The sequence below is a fragment of the Mus musculus genome, chromosome 14 (assembly GCF_000001635.26).
Source record: "Mus musculus strain C57BL/6J chromosome 14, GRCm38.p6 C57BL/6J".
In the NCBI taxonomy this organism is placed as follows: domain Eukaryota; kingdom Metazoa; phylum Chordata; class Mammalia; order Rodentia; family Muridae; genus Mus; species Mus musculus.
The window spans coordinates 80,244,683-80,262,813 of NC_000080.6; the positions used below are offsets into that span (position 1 = coordinate 80,244,683).

The window sequence follows — 18,131 nt, forward strand, 5'->3', positions numbered from 1 at the left end:
TAGTAATAGGAAGGGCAGTAATAAGATATTTAATGACTGGGTGGCACGGTTGCCAATCCACCAGATAAACTCTCTGATCATTTAGAACAGTGTCTGACCCATCAGAAAAGCTGCCCAGCCCACCCTCAGAGGAACAGCCAGGAGCAGCAGATTGGGCTGTTCCTGTATGCAGATGACGAATGCCAAAACTCTGCTCACTGCCATCTGTTTTATTTTATTTTATTACACCATTTCTCACTTCTCTTTCTTCCCTTCAAGTTCTCCCATATACCCCCCCCCCCCTCTTCTTCAAATTCATGGCCTCTTGTTTTCATTAGTTGTTATTGCATGCACATATGTATATTTTCCTAAATATAACCTGTACAGTCTGTATACTGTTACTTGTGTGTGTGTATGTGTGTGTGTGTGTGTGTGTGTGTGTGTGTGTGTGTGTTATGACTGAGTGTCTGGCACTGGACAACCAATTGGTGTGCTGTTTCCTGGGGAATATCACCTCCCCCGCTCCCACCTTTCCTCACTTGCCTAGAGCTAGCTCTTTGTTGATGAGGCCTTATGGGCTTTTCCCTATCCACTTTGGCATGTCCATTTTTCAGCTCACCTTTGGGAAGTCATGCTATTGACACTCTAAGGGCACAGTGTCTGAATCCCTAATAACAATTTATAAACATCTGTCCTTTAGCCATAGATAAGTATAAATGTTATCCCTCATCAAGGAAAATTTTCTTTGCCACAGGTGGAGACTACTTCCAGAAAACCATAACCTTTGAAAACTCAGAGCTGCAGAACCTAGCCCCGATGGATACATCTTTTATCTTTAAACAAGAAAAAGGTAAGAAGTCTTGACTCAACTCGTCTGGTCCCATCTTGTTTCCCACTAGACCTTATCACTAAGAGATAGACTGCTTTTATTCTTTTCTAGAGAGTTTTAGTTTTAATGTTGTTTTTCCTGTTGCAAGATGTTCAAAACAGAAGCTTCCATAAGTGAAAGGCTGTCTTTGTGCAATTTATTTCCTTTCAAGCTTAAAGTGAGTTTAGGAAGAAAACATTTCACCTTATCACGCTCTTCAGTTTTCTTGAAGGAAGTTTCCAGAGTAATGAGGTGGTTGGTGACTGTTGAATATGAGGAACAGAACAAGGAGATAATTTTGTGTTTTTCTTTACAATTTAAATTGAAGGAAAATATATAGTTGTATTAGTGGAAATAGTATATGTTAGATTTTGAAAATATAGCCTTCATAATGCAGAAAGAGCCCATTTAATGACATAATTTACTTGAAATTTTCAAACATTGAAAGGAGGAAAAGTATATCAAATTGTATTGTGCATGGTGGTAAAGGGTGAGTAGGTGGCAGGAAAGGAGTGGAAATACTATAATTCAGCATAAAATCATGAGTTTATGGTTTGGAAGAAAACTGGATGCCGTTGAATCCTGCCCATCTGATTTAACTGTGAGAAATGGAGATCCGTATAGGTTAAGTGACTTGATCATGATACAGTCTCGTTAATTACTAAAAGCAAGAGAGGGAAATGCTCTTCTTGAAACAATTGTCTTAAAAGAAAGAACAGAAAAAAAAAACCACATTGAGCACTTGGTCTCATAGTGACTGATTCTCACTTAGGAAAATGAAGCACACTGGGCACCACTGAGTCACTCTCCCCTGTAGAGTGCTTTGTACCTGCCCTTGCTGAGATGCAAGCCTTCTCCCATAGAAACACACGTGCCCTTGGCCAGGCCTTTTACCTCAACTGAGAGAGAAGATACCAAGGGGACTGAGGTTTCGACTTCTTACTTCTTCACCTTTCCCTTGACAATGACTGGAGTTTCAGAGCTAGGTTTTACTCCTGTACTCTTTTTGGTAACTGATATATGTTTTTGTTTTTAATTTGTTGTCACAACTCCTGTTAAGTATGTATTTCAATAGTCCCAAGTACATTATTGTAACCACAATCAGAACTCTTCATCTGGCAAAGCTGAGATTGAGCCCACTACCCAACTCCCTCATCTCCTTTCTTTACCTTGTCCCTATGAGGCTGACTCTACTAGATACATCATAGACATGGAGTTGAGCAGTATGCTTATCATGACTGGTTTGTTTCACTTGGCAAAATGTTCTCAACATTCACCCACCATATAGTATGTGCTAGAATTTCCTTTATTTTTTAATGTAAAGTCACATTCCATTGTATATATTCACTGCATGTTAATTACCTATTCTCTGTCCATTTTCACTGGGGTCATTTACATCTCTTCATTTTTTAATTAGCAGTTTTGGGTGTGTACAGTCAGATCCAAGATGAAAGATCAGAATCACCGTTGTACACATCAAAGTAAGCATACAGACAGTATAAAAGCAAAGAGGAGAAGGGCCTAACCTGGTCTATGTCTAGGAGTATGATAGAAAATCAGAAAGATCAGGTGGTCAAGTGTCACTTTGTCCTGTCTGCATATAATAAAACCTATCCAGTGCCTATCAACCTAGTTGAAAGACTCCCTCCTCCCCCTATACACATAGAAGCACAACTGACAGTACAATTAGGAATTGTGATGTATTTACCACATGCTACCAGTACAGCAAGGAGAATGTCTGGCTGAGGCCAGACACCATTTTCAAGTGTAAAGATGAGGATGAAGAAAGGCTTAATGGAGGAGTTAATAGTAGAAGTAGGTCTTGTAAATTGAAGAACACACACACTCTATCAGAGAAGGAATAGAAAGGGACAAGACTGAAGAACTGCTCAAGCAGAGGGCTCCAGGGACTTGGAACAGAGGTTAATTATCCACATTAATACATAGAGATGTTGTTGGCATGAGACTTTCTCAAGTCTCAAGCATTGGTGAGTGTAATGGGGTCGTTAGTACTAGAATGTTCCACATGAGTCAGCACCCCACACAACCCTTTACGTAAGTCTCTTGTAGGAATATCTGGAGTTCCCCTTCTTCTGCAGCCATGTGTCTTAACTGGACTCAGGATAAGTTGCTCCTGTTTGTCTACTCTGGTATTTTCACTGAGAGTCTTTGAGCTTGGTACTGCTGACTATGCGCTCCATAAGCACATCCATTGCCTGTGCCAGGGAATTTGGCTGGTGGCCATGTTTCCCTCTCAAAGTGCCAAGTCTGTCTTGTGGTCTGAGATTAGAAATGGAACAATATAGTCAGCTTGTGTTCTCTATTGAATGTGTGTGCATGTGTGTATGTGTGCAGAAAGAGAGAGGGGGAAAAGGGGGAGGGTATATGGGGAGAGAGAGAGAGAGAGAGAGAGAGAGAGAGAGAGAGAGACAGACAGACATAGAAAGAGATGGAAAGACAGAGAGAGGAAGACAGACCACACAAAAATACATTTCTTACATGACAATCTTGCTGAATTTTTTGGCTACCCTTCAATTTACTTGCTAAACTCCTCTCTCAATCATTTCAGAGTTATCCGGAGCTTGCTGTACTGCTTCCCCGACTTTATTTTCTCCTCTGTTGCAGGAGCACCAATACCAATGTCTCATTTTCTTCCTTTTGCTTTTGTCAATTAAATAGAAGCCAAAATGCCTAGAAAGAAATTAGCCAAAGGTTTTTCCGTCTCATACCTTGTATGCACGATTCTCAACTTTGGTCCAGCCAGTGAGTTTGGACTGTCAAGCCAAGGAAATCTTGGCATCTGAAAGGTTGCTACTGAGCTTGAGTGCAGATTGTAGAAGCAGATAGTTGTGGTGGGAAGACTACATAAAGGACTGTAGCTGCCATTAGGATGGAGGGTAAAATATGAAGTAGGGCCTAGGAGGGAGCTGGGAAAGAAACCATGAGGGAGGTAATTATGGGAGAGGAGCTGGAAACGTATGAGATCTAGAGGAACTGCAGGCAGAACAGATGTGGAAGTAGCTGGAAAGTGCAAAAGAGATGGAGAAATGGAACTTGTGTTGGGGGAGTTGAGTGGCTGATGGAGAGATGGACACCCAGAGTCCCATTTCCCATGGGGGCTGACTGACTTGTTCAAAGTGAGTGAACATACTGGTGGAGGGGTTCTGGGCCTTAATGTGTTAGAAATACCACAGCAGAATAATTTCTACTTCATTACCTCATGGCCTTTTCCTATTATACAAAAACTCCACACAGAACATACTCAAATAATTTTCTAAAATGTCATTAAAACTAAGAAGGTACTTAAAAGGACACATGAGAAGCCACATTCAACAAGTACAGAAATAAATTAGAGATGAGAAAAATATTAAAATACCTGACCTGCGTGGGTATCTGCATAATATTTAAAATGATCTCATCCATTTAGTTCTACTGTTTGGTGCCCTGATCTGAAATATGAAAAATGTTCTCACAATGAGGCAGGTGAACTGAAGGAGGATAACTTAATATACAGTGAAACATAAATTAATAAGCTCTCTAAAGCCATTAGTAAAAGTACTGAAATACATTACCAAGTGCTTGGGTTCAGTGTTCTTTGAAATCAGATTTATCACCAAAGCTAATCTGAAAGGCATCAAGTCTGTGCTGGGTGAAAGGGGCGACACCTGAGAAGGCTTCACTGAAGTTCCAAATTGTAAGGGGATCAGAATTCATAATCCTCTGTGACGGGGAACCAGAGCTCACGGGAGTTAAGATTCTTACATCTTGGAAAAGGGTTGAAAAGAAATCTGGGCCACTGCTGTTGAAAAGAGAAGTGTCATCATTAGCTGGATTGACTTAGTTAGGAACAACTTCAAATCGGCTACAGTAGCCACCAAGATAGATTTTCCTGACTTTCATGTCAGCAGGGCCTCTGCATTTCAAAAGCTTGCTCCAACCCCATTCTTGTAGTGATTACAAGAGATATTTTCCTTCCCATCTAGCCTGCATACCTGCACACACTTGACCTTTTCTCCCTTACTCTAGAGGCTCTACTCTTTTCAATCAGAGATTCTTGGAGATGCTTCGATTCAGATGTGCAAGTCTTCATTTATCAGTGGCTTCTCTTACGGCTCCTTTGTTATGTCATGGCTCCTTTCATTCACCTGGACTTCTATCATGAAAAGCAATATAAAGAGAAGGGGGTGTAAAGCATACTGCAATGCTCAAAATGTGACTATCATTACAAGTATTTATTATATCTTTTTTGTATTCAAAAGAATATGTCCCTTCGCTAATTGACAGGCAACTTTTTGTGTTCTAAGAGATGAATTCGTAGAGCCCTGTTATTGAAGCTAACAGTCTAGATGCAGCATTTGGCTTTAATTTGAGCTCCTCTGTCTTCTTGAGTTCATAATCTTTAGATTCCCATCTACATTTATTCTCATTTTAGAAATTTATGCTAGCTGTTGCTTATGCCTCAAACAAGCCTCTCCAAGAATCTGCATGTTGATATCTTTGCGTGGATAATCCCCTCTTCCAGAAGGCTTTCTCACCCAATTTGAAGTTATGTAATTGAACACACTTGCCAGGATGTGGGTGGTAAGCCCTGCTTACCATAACACTTGTCATAATGTCTCATTTGCTTTTCTGATTCCTCATTAGAAAATGTAAGCCTCACAAGAGCAAGGATTGTTCATAATTGTTATCAAATTTCAGTTAGTATACACAACAGTGGCTCTCATTGTGACATGTTCATTCCATTGCACCCACTTTCTAGTACCCTTTCTTATGTCACTTCTTGCTGGTTCTCATTTTTCTGCTTTCATATCATTTATGTGTATACACACACACACACACACACACACACACACACACACATGCACACACACATTAAGTCCACATATGAGATAAAACATATGACACAATAATGTCATAGTCCGTTCTTAGACAAGAGCCTAAAACAGAGTAAACACAGCATTTACTAGATGGGAAAAAGACAAAATACTCTCAATCTTCAGTTCTCATGTGACAGAGATTGAATAAGTTAGTGTTTGTCTAAGGGGTGACTGAGTAGTTCTCAGTTGCTCTCATTTTTCCATCATGGATGTGGGATACTTGGATTACTCTTCAAGAAAGAATTGACCTTCAGCTGCTAGGGATATGGTCATTGGACCAGTGTCCAGTATTCGTGCCAACAGAATCCACCTTAGCTTGGAAAAATGGAACCAGATTCTTAGGTGGCCTTAGCTGAGGGAGGAACAGCAGGTTCCAACTTTGTCAAAGACTAGCCACCCTCAACAGAAAATATCCTTCTAACAAGAAATCTCTCCTCTGGCTTCTTGTGTGTCAGTGCACATCAGGACTGTACTGTGGCTTGTGCTGCTCTCTCGTCAGTCCTCTTCCTCTCTGCTTTTCTATCTCAGGGTTCAAATGTGCACTAGTGTCCGAAGGCTTCGCTTGCCCTAACTTTTTTTCTCCTTTGGTTTTACATGAGTTCAAGTTCACAGTACAACCTCTTGTAATTCTACTTTGTCCTACTGTGTGTTTCCCTGGGGACTAAGCTTTTGTTGGGGTCACTACTAAATTTTAATGAGGCTACTTTGACATTAATTGTTAATTATTACTATTATTATTTATTATACCAGATATCAAACCAAGGGCCTTGTGTTTTTGAAGCATATGACCTGGCAGAGGTTTATACTTGAACTCCTGACACATTAGTGAATACTATGAAAGGGTTATTTGTACTCTGTTATCTAAAGATCTTAAGCTACCTTAAGCTTTTCACCTTGGACAACGAGGCTGTTTTTCAACTAGGAACCCACTCATCTGGGGAGAGGTTTAATTGCAGCATCACTTCCTAGGGATGCTGATTTACATGGAGCCACAAAACCATGCAGCTACTTAGGAATCCTTATTAACATAAAGCTAATTATTGAGAATTTGCTCTTTCCAAACAGTTTCTAAAAAATTGTCATGATCCCCGTTAGCAATCACAAAGTCCTGGCATGGTTAGCAACAGCACTTCCATTTTAACAGAAGAGGAAATCCAAATTCTAGAAGGTTTCTCTAAGTTCTGAAGGTGTGACTCAGATCATGCACTTTCTGACTCCAAAGGCCCTTTCTTGCCAAATTCACCATCATGGAAGGATACTGTCAATTAAGAGTCCTATAATGGTAGGGAAGAAATAAGATGAGAATTAAAACTCCTGCATTCTATAAAGAAATACTTAGTTTATGGTCAAAATTTGAGCACTAACCAGCTGGATGCAGTCACTAACACCTCTCTGTTGTTCTTCCCATCCCTTGCCACTAACTGATAGGTGGATACTTTATGTAAGTGTGGCTAAGAGAACAGTGTCTTCTTTGCTTTCTTATTTTGTTTTATTTCAGTTAAGGACTCCAAGCATCAGCTTATTCTGAATTCACTCTGTCCCCTCTTCTAGAACTGTCTTCTTGTCCTAGGGAAGACATGATTGCTCTAATAATCTCATCTGCCAGACTTCCTTGCAGCTGGGGCTCTTCCCATGGCAATGTGCTACTAATCAAGTACATACGTGTGCAGCTTTCATCTGGGACTCGTTCCTTCTGCTGTACAGCTGTAACAGAGTCTACAGGGCTCAGAAGTGAATTGTTGTGGCAGCCACTCTCTTCGTGACCCAGTTTTGGACTGAGATTTCTTGAGAGTAACTTCTCAAAGCTCAAGGCAGAATAATTGGCTTATATGTTTGGCTGCCTTTCCTTTGATCCTGTGATATGCACATATATTCACATGCACTGCTTTCTGCACTGTTCCATTTATTATGATTTAAACTCACTAGATTGTGTAGTTTAAGTTGAGGTCTTGGAATCACATGATCCACAATGTTGCCTGACGTGAGAAGAAAGAGGAACCCCCTTATAAGAAAGGGTTAATTTAAAAGGTACAGAAGAATCTGAGTTTATCTGCTGGTAGTTGTACAGAATCTAACCCTGAGGCATGAGTTTCCATGGACCATCCTGCCATAACGCTCACCACTGTTCTCTTTCACTTTATTACTGCCTGCTGTTATGAGCAGCCCGACTCCAGGCCATCACTTTCCTATGGAGTACACTCTAAAATATTTAGTTGTAGGTGTAGTCTACATTCCATTCTTCAACTTTTTAAACTGCTGGCCTAGTTAGACCTCTGGATGTAAAGCTTGTATTTGCTTGGACTCAAGCAGGAGTTCTTAGAAGCTGACTGCTCCTCCACCTGTGTGTAGAAGTTACCATACGGTATCATTTATCATGTTCTTTCTCCAGCACCATTCCTCACTTTCCCCCTTGTTTCCAAGATAACCACTGTGGCTACAACTGGATCAGTTCTGATTCACCTTATTTAGGCTACCAAATATATACCACAGGGTATATTCCTCTAAGCTTACACTCTCAAACACTATATAGTAACATCCATAAAGTCTCACCAACATGACTGCCTAAAATGTGAGCCGAACAAGGCTGAAACCAACAGACATGTTAACAGGCACAGGGGAATGCTCAGGAGGCATCAACCCTACACAAAGACTACAGGCTACTAAGGAGTGCTGAAACCTGTTGTCATTTCCAACTGCAGTGAGCCCATATAAAAATACACAGCCCAGTTATTATAATTATAAGCTATATGCCTATAATGGGCAGATCTAACACTACTCTAATTTATATCCCAGCTATAAGACCTCTTGCTATTTGTGATTTCTCCTGGCCACGTGGTTTTGATCCATCATGTCTTCTTCTTCCTCCTCTTCCTCCATCCACCCATCCATTCTCCTTCCCCTTTCGTCCTCTTCTTCCTCTCTCCTGCCCCCACTCTCAAACCTCCAGTTCCACCTTTCCCCTCCACTGCCCAATCACAGGCTCTAGTCTTTATAGACCAGTTAAAATGGGGAGAAGGTTCACAGGCGACCACCTGAGATAGCAACCCCTCCTGAGGAAGCAGAATTAACATCAGAATGCAAACAGCACCAGGCCAACCCACAACAGATATCAGGAGAAATAGTCTTCCCAGGAATAACATTGTCAGTTGGTTGCGCAATACCAATGGTCAGCACTGAAAACATACATATGCATAACATTATACAGACTGAACATGTTGTATTTAGATATTTGTACATGTTTGTGAAAACAGTTAATTTTAAAAAAGCAGGTCATGAGTTTGAAAGAGAAGAAGTGGGTGTATACAGGATTGTTTGGAGGGGGAAACTAATTATTTTATAACCTTAAAAATAATTTTATAAAGCAAAGAAAAGATGTCCTGGTCAGTTTATAATAAGAAACAGTTCTGTGGAGACTTGAGACTTCACAAAGATCCCTTAGGGCCTCATAGATAAATCTGAGCATCCTGCCTTTTTTCACCTCGTGTAGCTTGGCTATTGCTTTTTTTTATGTTCTGTCTCTAAAAGCAGTTTGGAAATCACTGATCCCATGACCTCCTCAGCCCCTGCATTAATCCCCTTTGCAGTGATCCTCACAGCTGGTTATCTACAGTTGCCTGAATATATCCCGTGATAAGGGCTCATTACTTTGCTAGGTAGTGCATTCTATTTTAAGAGGTGTTCCTCTGGATCACAAGACCGTATTGCTCAAGTTACAGAACATTGAGAAATCAGGCTGGATCTGAGCTAGAAGTCTCCTCCCTGATGGCTGGCTTTCATGATGCCAGTAGGTGATAAGCAAAGTGCTGGGGAAGAAAGGCTCATGAATGATCCTATCCAGGTTGGGGCTTCAGCATGACAATAATGGCATGTCTGGAAAGGTGAGTCACCAGCAAAGCAGTGGCCATGGGTCTTATGCAGGGTAAGGGGTCGGGGAGTAACTTAACTTCAAGATTAGATTTGAGGATTGTTTCATAGCAGGAAATCATGTCCTGTAATGGAAACCTGGCCAGGAGCCAATGCCTGGAAAGATCAAAGGTGTAGGAGAGAATCTACTACAGTGACTTTGCTTAATGCACATCTGTCAACCTGTCTTCTAAACACTTACATTTATACCCATAGACTGTGCTGCTCTAAGCCTTCATCTTCTTACAGTGGGCACTGCTTAAAATAGGAACCTAACTACTGGTAGAAGTATGGAGTCCATGTGACTGGGACTTGCTTAGTCATGAAAGGGACATCTGTGCCACATTTGAAGATGCAGAGAACCAAAGAAAAAGGGAGAAAAACAAAAACAAACAAATAAACAAACAACAACAACAAAAACCCCAGGAGGGTTAAAGACTGAGGATTCCAGGGAAGCACTGTGTTCTTGACCCACACCTCCATTGCACTCGTGAGCTGGCCACAACTGTGGTTGCCTGTGTAAGATCAGTGCTAGACTGGGCCCATCACCATCTCAGCGTGTGCTGAGAAGGGGCTCCTGAGGTCCCATTTTCACTGAGGGACTGTGGACAGTAATGGCTGACACTGCTGAGTTGCTTCTGTTCTAGTACATAACCCTCGACTCGCGCTCATGCAAGAAATCAAAATTAAACTCAGTGAGTTTAGAACCATACATGGGAGGAGCAATTGGTGAGAAGAAGAGTTTCTAGGCATGATGGTTGAGAATGGTAATGGAGGAGCGTTAGAAAGGACCAAAAACTCAGTATATTATGTGTGTGATGTCAAAGAGTAAAACAAAAAAATGATAGTCTTGATTCACAATTTTCTGAACTAAGGGAGAATAATTTATAGCCAAATTATTCCATTACTCAGTTCCATAAGGTTTTTATTTTTTAATAAATATTTTTTATTCACCAACAAGCACTCTGAGCATTTTGGCAATATGAAACCTTACTTAGTATCCTTCCTGGGTAGGAATAATCAGAAGGATATTGACCTAATTCTTTTATTTATGTATTGCGGTAATGAAATCTAAAACTGCCAGAAGAATGATACCAAATTGCCACAAGCAATTCACCAGATACCATGTGGCTTAAGAGTTGTGTAACTGGTCTGGGTGGCAGAAAGAAAGGGGAAGGCATGTTGAGGTCCCGTTTTCTATTAAGTCTGTCAGGTAGTCTTTTCCATTTTCAGTTCTAAAAACAATCATCTGGTGGTACAATATTGTTAAGTCCTAGTCATGTTTAGAAAATGAAGTGATGTTTCACAGCTAGCAAATGATAACACTGGGATTTTAACTCATGTCTTTCTGATTCTAAAATCTGAGTTCTTCTATCCCATAGGGAATTTCCAGGCCTTATCTGCCCACTATTATGTTATTTTAGTAATATATATGGCCTGGCACTCCTTAATGCCTACTTAATAATTTTCTTTGTCTGTCTCAGTTGGTTGTCTGCACAATGGACATAATAATCACAGGTGTGGTGGTTTTTATATGCTCGGTCCAAGGAGTGGCACTACTAGGAGGTGTGGCCTTGGTGGAGTAGGTGTGTCCCTGTGGGTATGGGCTTAAGACCGTCACACTAGCTGCCTAGAAGTTAGTCTTCCACTAGCAGCCTTCAGATGAAGATGTAGAACTCTCAGCTCCTCCTGTACCATGCCTGCCTGGATACTGCCATGCTCTTGTATTGATGATAATGGACTGAATCTCTGAATTAAATGTTGTCCTTATAAGAGTTGCCTAGGTCATGGTGTCTGTTTACAGCAGTAAAACCCTAACTAAGACAACAGGTAACTTCGAAGGGCTATTCTGAAGCAAGAAACAGTAACAAGTTGTGCATTCATTATCTTCCAGCACACAGATAGGGTTGGGTTATGTTAATGTTGTATCATTTTGTCATTCCACCCTATGCGAATTTCAAAACCAAATTTAAAATGCACAAGGCCATTTGTATACGTGTAACAGAATGAAAAGCTAAATGCAAAAATGCATTTGTTAAAAATTCTTAAGTCTCTTTAATGCCCAGGGCTTTGATGGATTTGGATCATGATGTTAAAGTGTACAAGTGGGTGTGACTGAAGAGATAATGAAGATGGTAGAGAGGAATCTATCTGTGTATGGGCTAAGGATCCTGGAGGAATTTCATACCCTGAAGAGAAGCTCTTTGGAGGTACACACAAACACCCCTCCCCCCCTACACACACATGGTCAGGAGAAACAGTGCACTTGATAGGAGCACCAGGTCAGTTCAAAGGCATCACTGTGGTACTGTTTTTATCCCCTTTCTATTCGTGACCATCTGATTCAGGAAACAAATCCATTAAACCAAATAGGATTAAGCTACAGAACCCAGCTGGGGATGTGACTATCAGACAGTCATCTCCCTGCTGGTGTTAATGGTTTGTGGTGCAGAATCCTAACCTCCGGGCTAACCCACCACCCAGGCAAGTGCTAGGCTGAGGGCCTCAGAACATCACACACTTCTCTAATGTGTCACAATTACAGAGACAACTGTGCTAAGTAACTTTCCACCGATCTGCTCTGAAAACTTGCAGTGTGTTCAATAGCCCTCAAAATTTTTCATTTGGAACCTGCGGAGAGAAGGCATGGTGGTGGTTACACTGAACAGTGGTAGAATAAATAGTATTTTCAAGAGATATTTTCCCCTTCTTTTTCCTTTTGAAGTGTAGAGCTTGTAAAAAGAATTTGAATCCGTTTCAGCTGCATTTGTATCTCAATTTAGCACATTGAAAGAGAAGGAAGCAAGGTTGCAAAGATAGCACAGGTGCTAGTGGCTGCAAAATTGGATCACACACTTGGCTAAGAAACAAGCTTCCGTTTTGCTGGGAACAATACTTTACCTTTATAAAGAGGCAGTCAGCTGAGACATTTCAGGAGGGCAGCACTAGGGAGCTAGCCCATGGACACTGTCCATGGTGCTGGGAGAAGTGCCCTGTGTCAGACACATGCGTCCATGCATCTTGGGTGCTGGTCTCTCCAGGCTTTTCCTAGATAGGACAGGACCGTTCTTTATTTGTTGTCTCTGGCATGTGAAGTTTTGGAACACAGATTACTGGAGAGAAACACTAATTATTTACCCATAGTACAATCCCAAAGCCAATCCAGGTCTGCAAAATGCCTCTGGCTATTATCGAGAGTATCAGTTCTCCAGCTCTAGCTTTAACACCTCACAAATGGGTGCAAATTAGATGAGAAGGAGGTGGTGGCTCTCGAGACACACATACACTGGTTCTTTGGCTGTGGTTCATCATGTTTCAAGTAGAATGCATTTCAGCCTTTTTTTTTTTTTTTTTGCAGATGACAGGGAAAGGCTATTAATCATGGTCTGGTTCTCACTGAGACCCGTACTCCAGTTAATAAACGATACCTAGGGAAAACCCAATAGAGAAGGCTGTGCATAAAGGTGGACCAAGTGCTGATAGGAAGATGAGGAATTATGTAACAGGAGTCATGGAATAGGCTGGTTTGTCCAGTTTTCTCTTTCAAGAGTAAAATGCAGTGCAAAGTGCAAAGACGGCACAGAGGTTCCTCCATCTTGTATTCTTGCTGAGGTCAGTTTAGGTTTGACTGGAATTTGATCTCCTTGATGAGAAGCCCTATGGAAAATGACCTGATTCTATTCTAGGAACTCGAGGTCAAGGTGCCCCAGGTAGTTTATCTTAGCTTCTGTTAAATTGCATGTTGTGCAGAACCCTCATCTCCAGCTAACCCAGAACCCCCCTTCTGATAACTGCTTATCTTGACTTCTGTTAAACCTTTTCCTTGTGTAAAACCCCCCCCCCCTGCCAACTGGAAAAACAGACAGACAAACAAGACCTTTCAATTGGCTATAAACGGAATCTTAGTGGTCCCCTCTAATGGATTCTCTATAACATCATCATATTTTGGACCATACCTGCAGCAGCTAGACAGACACTAAAGCTATCTATATCCAGACTTATCTTCCTTTAAATTTTATTATTATATTTTCAAAAGATGTCTCTCATGTGTTCCAGGTTTTAGTGACCCTTACTCTGTGGTTTAGGACGACCTTGACTTTATGATTCTCCTTTTTTCACCTCACACATGCTTGGATTTAAGGCACGTACGACCACATCTACTTTTTGCACTTGTGGGATCAAATACACAACTTGGCAGATGCTCAGTTTACTCAATGATGCTTCTTCCATTCATGGACCTATCCTCACTTTACCCCCACAGAGACTGCTCTCGAGAACTTCTGTATGTTTTTGCATACCTATTGTCTTTGCTTGTTCAGTTTTGTGTGTACCCTGAGATCCCTGTCACTTCTCTGCCTATGCACCTGGATCTATCATCTCAGAGTCCCTCCTTAACTTTAGTGTGATCCACTCATGGAAATATTTCCATGCCACTCTGTCTTAGTTAGGGCTTTACTGATGCGAAAAGATACCATGACTAAGGCAACTCTTATAAGGACAACATTTAATTGGGGCTGTCTTACAGGTTCAGAGGTTCAGTCCATTATCACCAGGGCAGAAATATAGCAGCATCTAGGTAGGTATGTTGCAGGAGGAGAGAAGAGTTCTAAATCTTCACCTGAAGGCTGCTAGGAGAAGACTGGCTTCCAGGCAGCTAGGACGAGGATCTTAAAGTCCATGCCAACAGTGACACACCTACTCCTGCGCCAAGCATATATAAATCATCACACATTCAGAACTTTTCTGGACTGGGTTGCCTTTCACATTGTGCTCAAATTCTCACATTATTCATTAACGCATCCATTTACTCCGTTACACTCTTAACTTCTTTTGAGAATGACCCAAATATTATTTAATTTTATGTCCATAGGGTTTCAAGACAGCAGATACTTTTTGAAACTTTCCTCGAGGAAGAAACGGGGTACCTTGTGTGTTGGGTGTGGCTACAGAAAGTGTGACATTGCACTGTGTATTTCCCTCCCCGCAGACTGCTCTTGAGAGATTCCATAGTTTTCCATATCGATTGCCTTTGCTTTTGCAGTTTTGTCTGCAGTCAGAGACCTTGTCCCTCTTTGCTTGGTTGCTTTTGTTCATTTGCGTTTAGAGACAGGGTTTCTAACCAGCTACAGGGCTACAGACAGTAGCCTGGAGCTGACTGTCCTAGAACTCTATGTAAACCAGGCTGGCGATAAACTCATAGAGATCTACCTGCCTCTGCCTGCCAGGTTCTGGGATTAAAGGTGTGCACTTCTGTGCCTGGCATATGTCTTTAATTGAGATATGAAATAACTTTATTTGTCAGCTTCTGATCTGTTACAGAGAAAGACAAATGAGAACAGTCCAGACTTATCTTAGGGGACCTTATGCAAATGTCCGTTCTAATGACTTCCAAACCTTGAGATGTGTTTGTGCTCCTGACTGGGAGCCAGCCAAGCTGTGTCAGCCCACTCGAGGCCTAGATAATCAAATGCACAGCTTCTCTGACAGGTACTGATTACAGACACTATTAAGAAAGGAAATGGTCATAATACAAGTGACAAAGACAGAAGCAGCCTTCTGAGTGGTAAAGATGACAAAGCCACAGAGGCCTTGCGTAAGAGCAGGAGTGGCTGCTTCACTTCCCATGGGTGGTGGCAGAGGAAAACGAGGGGCTTATGTAGACAATAACTTACATTTTATTAAAAATAATTGAAAAAGTTTACAGACATTTCCTGCAACTATGCAACTGTCAGGCACGGATGGAAAAGAAACATTTTTTCCCCCCAATTGTGAGAAATTCTAATGTTGTAGCAAAAAAAAAAAAAAAAAAAAAAAAAAAAAAAAAAAAAAAAAAAAGAAAAAAAGAAAAAAGAAAAAAAAAAAACCAGGAGTTTGATGATTAAATGTGGAGAGCTGTCATCTCGGCATTATATTAAAATAACTCGCCTCCAGCAAGTTCACAGTGTTTCTTCCTTTAAATCCGTCATTTCTCGGGAGGCCACAGCTCCGGTTGGTTGCACTGGTGACTTTGTAACAGTAACAGAGACCCTCAGAGGTTCTCTGAGAGTGGGTGTGGGTAGTAGACGAGTGGGGGGCTCGTTAACTCCTGGGTGCTTGCAGCAAGCCGCTTACACATCTATTTTGTCAGGACTTAAGTGGGGGGGGGGGGGGAGCTCTCAGGAATCTGAAACTGGAAGTAGAATGTTTGCAGATAAATTGTTTTCAGTGGTGTTCGTCAGACCTCGATGTCAGGCGGCAGGCAGAGTGAACTGCATTTGTTTATGAAATCTGTTGCTTAATGGAACAATCAGCGTCTCATTGCAGCCTCTAGTCATGGGATTTTTAATGATGGCCACACTGTGCTGGTTTTACAGGCAAACTGTGAAATAGTGGAGGAAAAGCCTCAATCGGCAGAAGAGAGAAGGGATTGCAGGACTGGAAACTACATCTCCTGCACAACTGAAGCGAGGAGCTGTATCTCTGTACTTCTCTCCCTCCCCTCCCTTTCTCTCTCTCAGCTTCTTTTGGAAAAGGCCATTTAACCCCCCTTCCTAGTGGAATGTTTCCTGTGGGTCTCAGGGCAGCTCCTTTTGTTTTTCTGCTTCCCTAATGGGTATGTGTGATATAATAAAAAGATTGTTCTTTCTATACTTCTGCTTGTTTCATTTTTTTTTTATTTTGCAAGTGTATCCACATCTTACTCCACCATGTTCCTAACCAGAGAGAACATCACAGCAAGGATATTTTCTATTTGTTCAGCCTTTCACATTATATAGTGTCTGCCTACCATATTGTGTACCTTGTGTGTGTGTGTGTGTGTGTGTGTATGTACATGCATACATATGTGCCTATACATGAGTATGTGCATGTAGAAGTCAGAGATAGGGTCTATCACTGGCTCAGAGCTCTCTATGTAGGCTAAGCTGGCTGGTTAGTAAGCCCCAAGAATTCTTCTGTCTACTATTATAAGTACATGAATCACCATACCTGTATATATTTTTAGAAAGAGAGAGAGAGAGGGAGAGACAGAGAAAGATTGAAAGAAACATACACAGAGAGAAAGAGGGAGGGAGAGAGACAGAAACAGACATACATGCACACATAAAGAGGAAGAGAGAGCGAGAGAAAAAAAGAGCAATCGAGAGAGTGAGAATGTGTTTGCGTGTGAATGTAGGTATGGCCCCAGTATGCCCATAGAGGCCTGAGGGTTTTAGTCCTTGCCTTCCACATTGTATGAGGTAGGCTATCTCTTTGGCTGTTGTATATGAGGTTAACTGGCCCGTGACTTTGCAGAGGTTCTCTGCTCTCCAGCTCCTATGTTGCCAAGAGAGCCGTAGTGTTATAGGCATGTACCATTCGTTGGATTTTAGGTGGGTTCTGGGGATTTGCACCCAGGTCCTCATGGTTAATGCCACGAGCATTTTATATACTGAGCTGTCTCCAGAGCTCCTGTATGTGTGTGTGTGTGTGTGTGTGTGTGTGTGTGTGTGTGAGTGTGTGTGTGTGTGTGTGTGTGTGTGTGAGAGAGAGAGAGCGAGAGAGAGCGAGAGAGAGCGAGAGAGAGCGAGAGCGAGAGCGAGAGAGAGAGAGAGAGAGAGAGAGAGAGAGAGAGAGAGAGAATGAATTCCGGGGATCTAACTCAGGTCCCTGGGCTTGCAAGGCCAGCATTTGTACTGAGCTCTCTCCTAAGCCCCTGTTGTTTGATTTTCAATCTTACAGTGGTTCTGGCACGACACAGTGAGCGAAGTAAGACAAAGAAGCCAAACCCCAGCAAATAGTTAAGTATGTGAGATCTGGGGCGCAAAGCTTTTCTGTTGCGTATTTGTACACAGCATTGTGCTGGCTCCTTGCACCTTGAGAACTTCAGGGTCTTCTGCAACAGTGACTTCCTTAGCGGTTTTAGAAAAGTTAAGCATCACACATACAAGTAGTGCACCCAGTGCCGAATGTGTTTAATGACTGGGAACTATTATTTGTGGTAGCACTGGAGTAATGAAGAGGGGGAGGCCTGACTGAATGCATCTCCATTTGGGATAGAGGTCCACACGCCTGGTCCCAGGGCACCTGCGTCTCCTGAATTCTCAACCGATTCCTCTCTGCCCTTGCCGGCTTCTCTAATGCCTAAGGGTGATGCATATTTTTCCACCTTTCAGCAAATCCACATGCAGCTTGGGAGGATATAAAAAGCAAGTGAAGAGCCGGCAGAAATGCAGGTGCAGTTGGGGTCCCTTAGCCAAAAGATGTGTTTCTTCAAAAGCCCTTAAAATGAAAAAAAAAAAATGTCACGTCTCCTTGCTCCTGCTTAGCTGGAACCTCCCCCAGCATTGCCTCTTCTGTTGACACTGCCTGAGCCAGGGAGTCTGGAAGAGAACATCACCTTGACCTTCCTTCTTCCCAGAAGTAGACTCAGCTAGGACTCAAAAGGAAGCCATCAAAAGCATTGTGGTTCTTCCCATTCGGCATGTCTCAAAGTCTCACTCTGACCCCATCGATTAGCCATGAAACATAAAATCAACAGACCTTTT

At 41.8% G+C, this 18,131-nt stretch overlaps 1 long non-coding RNA gene across 1 annotated transcript; it reads left to right on the plus strand.

The window, feature by feature from the left end:
• The first annotated feature begins 409 nt into the window (after window positions 1-409).
• Window positions 410-16,254, plus strand: Gm31776. The gene is made up of 2 exons (XR_383658.3): window positions 410-829; window positions 15,981-16,254. It is a non-coding gene; the product is annotated as a predicted gene, 31776 (long non-coding RNA).
• Window positions 16,255-18,131: the final 1,877 nt, after the last annotated feature.